This window comes from Lactuca virosa, chromosome 1 (genome assembly GCF_052849685.1).
Source record: "Lactuca virosa cultivar CGN04683 chromosome 1, Lactuca_virosa_CGN04683_v6, whole genome shotgun sequence".
Taxonomy (NCBI): domain Eukaryota; kingdom Viridiplantae; phylum Streptophyta; class Magnoliopsida; order Asterales; family Asteraceae; genus Lactuca; species Lactuca virosa.
This window is the reverse complement of record NC_136426.1, coordinates 288,118,325-288,124,546: the sequence shown is the minus strand read 5'-3', so window position 1 is coordinate 288,124,546 and position 6,222 is coordinate 288,118,325.

Here is a 6,222-nt window from a genome sequence, read left to right as displayed (position 1 = left end):
GTTGACGTTTGACTGCATTAGCAAGGTGAGTCTACTCACTATACTTGTGGGTCGAAGGCACCAATACCAGCCCACTCGATTGTGTTATGTAGGATGCTAGCTGTTTTTGTGAGTCTTGCATGTGTATGTTGGGCGGGGCCCGTTTTGTATGCTGGGCAGGGCTTATTTTGTATGTTGGGCGGGGCCCGTTTGTATGCTGTACAGGTACGGTTATTATGGATGGGGCCTGATATATGGGTGGGCCTGAGATTATGTGTGGTGTGTGGTATTTTGTGGAAACTCACTAAACTTTGTGATTATAGTTTTGTGGCTTAATATTTTCAAGTACTTCTAGTTGGAAGGGGAAGGGCCCAACATGATCGCACATCATCCCCTTTATGATTTCCGCATCGCTGATTATTCTACTATGATGTTTTTGATACATTGTTTTATGATGATTTGGGACACATGATATATGTTTTGATAATTTAAAATTGAATTTTTTTTTCACTATTTTTGGGTTCTTACACAATTTTTATATGTTATTTAAAAATTGAAGAACTTACTTTACCGGTGGTTCTCGTTCTTTTCTAATAAGCTTATCCATGTCATCATACTGAAAAATATAGTCTCGACACATTCCTTTAAAAAAACAAAAGACACCGATGTTGAAAAAATGTTAAGGTCTTGTGAAAATTTCATCGAACAATTATATAGAAAAATGAAGATTCCAAAAGTATGTTCCAACGATTCAAACTTCTCATTGTGATGACGTCGGCACCCCTGCATCAAAAGAAATCTGTATGCCTTCCTTTTTATAAAACAATGAGAAAAAAGGTGTGACGGACCTTTCGGGGGAGTGATAGGAAAAAAACAAAAGCATCAGGTGGAAAGTGATGGGTTTTGAGCATAACAAACAATTCCTATCTGTGCATGCAACCCTTATTTCTTGGATCTATGTTTTCACTAATTGAACATCCAACTACTAAACATAAAATGGAAAACCCTAGGAGGTATATACTATTTTCGAAATTCACATGTCACGCCATCGAACCAGACGACGGAAACGTCCGAGGGCTCGTGTGACTATCAATTGAAATATCATCACAATGAATATATATGAAACATAACACAACCATCACCAAACATTACATATTACAACTGATATTGTTCACATCAAGTACATTATCTTAGATTACATGTTCCCAAAATATTAATTGTACGATGATTGACATTACACAAAATAAATTCCAACGCTTGAAATTTCCCCTGCTTAAAACGGTCAACATATATAATATTGGTGAGTTCATAAGCATGTTTGAATGAAAGATTTTGTATTATTCATAAAACCCAAAAAATCCGATATTTTCTTTAAATAGTCTGAAAATGATGTAATAGTCGAGTAAAAATGCATGTGTGAATTCCATTGTAAAATATGTATAAGTATGTGATCTAGAAATTCTTTGTACTCTTTCTGTTGTATGTAGAAGGTAATTGAATATAGTATTTCCCCAGAAAATCCGATATTTTCTGATTATAAAAGTATAGTGGTCTTAAACCCTAAGACCATGTTTTGATGTATGTATGATTTGTATTGACATGATTAATACTCTGATTTTCCGTAATGTTATGATGATAATGATCTCTATGTGAGTCGTTATAACCATGCTTGATAATGACTATTTCGCCTGTAGTGGCATTTTTCTAAACGCCGGTTTGATAAAGAATGAGGTTGTCACCCTACACTGGCCTAGTCTAACTGTAGCGAACAGCTCACGTGTGGGGGAGTCACCCCGTATAGATCTGTACACAAACTCTCGCTCTCCCTCCAGGAGACTCTGGTTATAACTACAGGCTACGATCATACACTCAGTGGCGTCAACCGACATGTCTCACTAGATCCCAATTGTTAATGTATAATTATTCGAATTTCACAACATAAGATGTATATGAATTTAGATTCTTGCACATACCAATTTAGAATTTATATGAATAGACAAAGCCCAACCAACATGGAAAAGGGACAACTGTGGTCCATTAGGCATGTAAGTTATTTCCAGGCTTGTTAAGTATTGCAAAAAATGACACTTAAGACCCATTAAGCATCTAATGAATAGTCCAGGCCCACTTAACATGTAAATGGACCACTAAGGCCCAATAAACATGTAATGGATAACTTCGGCCCATTAAGCATGTATATGGGTCACTAAGGCCCAATAGACATGTAATGAATGAACTTGGCCCAATAAACATGCAATTGGACCATGAAGGCCCAATAAGCATGTATAGTGAGTATTAGGCCCAATAGACATACATTTGTTGTATTTTGTTTGTTCGTTATAACATAGTTCTTTTTATTTGAAGTGTTTACCGAAAATGATGTAAGTAGTCCAATATTTTATTATAATGACATTTTTAGTCCATTACGTCATAACTTTACAATTTGGACTTATTTTTGTAAAACTTACACTTTAGGTCCCTTAAGACCTAAAATATATTTTTAGGGACTTATTTCTCATAAATGATATTTTTGGCCCATTTTTGTTAAAATAACATTTTAACCCATTAATTTATAAAACTTTGAAATTTCGGCCCAATTATAAAATAATTTACAATTTCGGTCGAAAATACATTCATTGACATTTTCAGCGCTTTTTCCATAATAAATAACATTTCCAGCCCTTATTTTATAAAAATTACATTTTCGGCCCTTATTTTATAAAATTTACATTTTCAGCCCAAATTCCGTAAATTTTACATTTTTGGCCCAATTTAGAAATAAGTGTCATTTTTAACCCTTAAACCGTGAGTTTTTCATTTTAGGCTCAAATTTACATATAATGACATTTTGGTCCAACAAAATCAATATTTTTCAGTTTAGGCCCAAGAAAACTATAAAGCCCATTTATACGCCCATTATGCGAAAATTTTCATTTATGGTCCCTTTAATATCAAAATAACATAAAAGTTCATTTTTGAAATAAAATGACCCCTTTTGTCCTTATAAAAACCGTATTGGGGCAATTGCGCCTGAAATTCCCAGTTCTCCCACATTCGTAACAGGTATGACTGGCCCCAACATTGGTGTTATTGTTGTTGTTTTTGTTGTTGTTGTTGTTGTTGTTGTGGTTGTTGTTGTTGTTGTTGTTGTTGTTGTGGTTGTTGTTGTTGTTGTTGTTGTTGTTTGGCGTCTGGTTCTGTTGAAGCTGAGTCCTACAGTACTTTGCTGTATGGCCTTTCCGATTGCACCTTGTGCAAATTATCTCTCTGCATTCCCCATGATGATGGAAGTTGCATTTGTTACATTTGGGGAGATTTCCTGAGTACTGCTTTGGAGTATTTAGTGTAGATGAGGCTGGAGTATGTGGTGTGGTGGTAGCTTGAGTTGCAACATGGACAGTCACAGTTTGTTGTTTCTTTGATGGTTCATGGTTTTGATTTCCCTTCCACTTGTTGTTTTTCCGTTTCTTGTTCTCGTTCTCCTTCTTGCCTTCGATTTCTCCTGCTTTGTCTCCCTTCTTGTTATTATGATCATACAGTATCTTGGCCAGTCTCTTAGCACTATCTAAGGTTTCCAGATTCGCTGCTATCACATTTCCTTGGATTGGAGAGGTCAATCCCCAGATAAACCTCTCAATCTTTTTCCCTTCAGAGGTGATCATTCTGGGACACAAGAGAGATAGCTCACTAAACCTGGATATGTATCCGTCGATATCGGAGTTTTGAACTGTGAGATTCCACAGCTCTTGTTCCATCTTCTGGACTTCTCCACGTGGGCAGTATTCAGCCATCAACATCTCTTTCAACTCCGCCCACGGCATAGCATTGGCTATGGGGAGTGTCATGGCTTCCACATGTCGGTTCCACCAGGAAAGAGCTTGATCAATAAATGTGCAGGCTGCAAACTTGACCTTGCACTCTTCTGGATATCCGCATATTTCAAAGACTGATTCAACCTTCTCAATCCATCTTGTAAGGGCTATTACACCTCCCATCCCATTGAAGGTTCGGGGTTTGGCGTTGATGAAGTCCTTGTAAGTGTAGGCCTTTGTTGGCCCTTAATTCATTCCTTGATTGGAACTTCCAGCTCCATTCCCATTGCCTCCACCGTTGTTTCCGTTGTGGATGTGAGTCAGAGCTGCTGCAACCGCAGCTGAAACTGCTGCTTGGAAAGCAGCTGAGTTCATCTCTGGAATAGGTGGTGGCGGCGGTGGTGGTGGAGTTACATCATTGTTCACTGGCGGGTTCCTTCGAGGCATCTTTTATCATAGAACAAAGAGATGATGAGCGTATATCGTATATTAGGTTTAGAGTACTACTATCTTGGTGATTCGATTTGTGCATGTAATTAACTTCATAATGTATCATGAAACAAAGAAATAAGTCACATAGCAGATAACAACATAACGATAAAACACATAATATTTCTACTAATAATATCCGTTTTAGTACATGAAAATTTTGCCTTAAAGGCATACAGTACATAGGTAAAAGTGTAAAATCTGACAGCATAACGACCACATGAATAGTGTAATCACTTAAACATATGGTCGGTAGTACATATAGTAGCATACATATAAAAGGAAAATCACGAAGGTACTAGTAGGTGAGGGGGTGGATCCTAGTCGCGACGAGATGCGTCAGGAGGTGGTGTTGAAGAAGTGGATGCACCCTGAAGTCGAGCCACCTGTCGCTCGGCGTCCTGTAGTCGGGCCTCCCACATCTCCTGTCTCATGTGAAAATCCCCGATAACCTCCTGCGTTTCCTGCTCCGCTCTCGCAACCACAACTCGCATTTGGTGCATTTGGTCAGCAGTGTTCTGAGCCAAATTACCAGTATCCCTCAATCGTTGTACCATGACCGGATGTGCTCTATCAGCTGGACCTCCATCCCTCAGGTCATAGAATTCTCTCGCCATACCAAACGGGGGTCACTGTCCTTGCTGTCTGCTCCACCTCCAAATATCGACACCCCATGGAGGTGTAGGGCCATTAGGGCCCATTTGGTGAGCTGGCACTCTCACTGGGAATGGTGGATTGATGACTACGGACTCTACGTCCGAATCACCATCACTGTCGTCACTAGACTCTTCTCCTCCAAAATCTGCCACGGGTTCTGCAGGTCCACCTTCAATTTCTTCTCCATGTTCTTCCTCTTCTTCTGGGTCTTCTTCAAGTTCCTCTTTAGGTTCCTCTTCTGGTTCTTCCAGCCACCCATTATTTCCCTGATTGGGAAAATAAGGATCCCCAGGGTGGTGAAAACCAGCCATAATGTCTGCACGAAAGCGTATAAGTAAATTATATTTAGATTATTCCTATAGTATTTTAATTATTTTTAAGTTTGATTTGTTATTCTCCTTTTTGGATATTAAAAAGGTAGCCTTTGGTTCATTGATCACCACAATTATTCATGGACATATGTCAGTCGTATTCTGAAGGAATGTAGTTGATCAGGCTACACTCATCCCTAATACGATGACATGTTGTCCGGGTTTAATTGCAACATCAAATTTCTCCAAAGACTTATGTAGGTTATTTTTATGCTGATTTTCTAAAATGCACAGATAAGTGTGTATTTTATTTATCTTGTTTAGAGTTATTTAGCCCTATTGTGTTTATAGTTGCATATCATGTATGGTTAGATATGCCAGTTCACTATAAACAATGCTCTGATACCAACCTGTCACATCCTCGAACCAGACGGAGGAAACGTCCGAGGGCTCGTGTGACTATCAATTGAAATATCATCACAACGAATATACATGAAACATAATACAATCATCACCAAACATTACATATTACAACTGGTACTGTTCACATCAAGTACATTGTCTTTGATTACATGTTCACAAAATATTAATTGTACGATGATTGACATTACACAAAATAAATTCCTACGCTTGAAAGTTCCCCTGCTTAACGGTTACCTGAGAATACAAGTTATTTTGAAAACGGTCAACATATATAATATTGGTGAGTTCATAAGCATGTTTGAATGAAAGATTTTGTATTATTCGTAAAACCCAGAAAATCCGATATTTTTTTGTAAATAGTCTGAAAATGATGTAATAGTCGAGTAAAAATGCATGTTTGAATTCCATTGTAAAATATGTATAAGTATGTGATCTAGAAATTCTTTGTACTCTTTCTGTTGTAAGTTGAAGGTAATTGAATAATAGTATTTCCCCAAAAAATCCGATATTTTCTTATTATAAAAGTATAATGGTCTTAAACCCTAAGACCA